The sequence below is a fragment of the Nannospalax galili genome, unplaced genomic scaffold (genome assembly GCF_000622305.1).
Source record: "Nannospalax galili isolate Female #2095 unplaced genomic scaffold, S.galili_v1.0 scaffold224, whole genome shotgun sequence".
Classification (NCBI taxonomy): Eukaryota; Metazoa; Chordata; class Mammalia; order Rodentia; family Spalacidae; genus Nannospalax; species Nannospalax galili.
Window position 1 is genome coordinate 790,730 of NW_008351360.1, and position 465 is coordinate 791,194.

Consider the following 465-nt stretch of genomic DNA (forward strand, 5'->3'; position numbering starts at 1 on the left):
ATGAGAGACATAGGGTCTGGACAGCAGCACAGGAATATGCTAATGAGCTTCATTCTACTAACCAAGCTCAACCTATTGGTAGTAAGGCAGTTCCTCTTCAGGACCCTGGGTGGGATTACCAACCCCCACCAGGAGGTCAGGCAGGACCTTCCCCAGGTAGAGCAGCCAGGGAGGGACCACATGATCACTTGCCTCCTGACAGGCCTACAGAGAGCTTTGCCCCCTAAGGTAGTCAACTTTGAAAAGCTTAGATTGATTACTCAGGCCTCTGCTGAAACCCCAGCTCAGTTTATGTACAGACTCACTGATACTCTGGTCCAATATACCAAGTATGACCCAGAGTCTGCAGAGGGACAGCTTATGCTTCACCACCACTTTATCTTACAATCAGCTCCAGATATTAGAAGGAAACTTAGGCGCTTAGACAAGGGCCCTGAAACCCCCATGAGAGATCTGTTGGACACG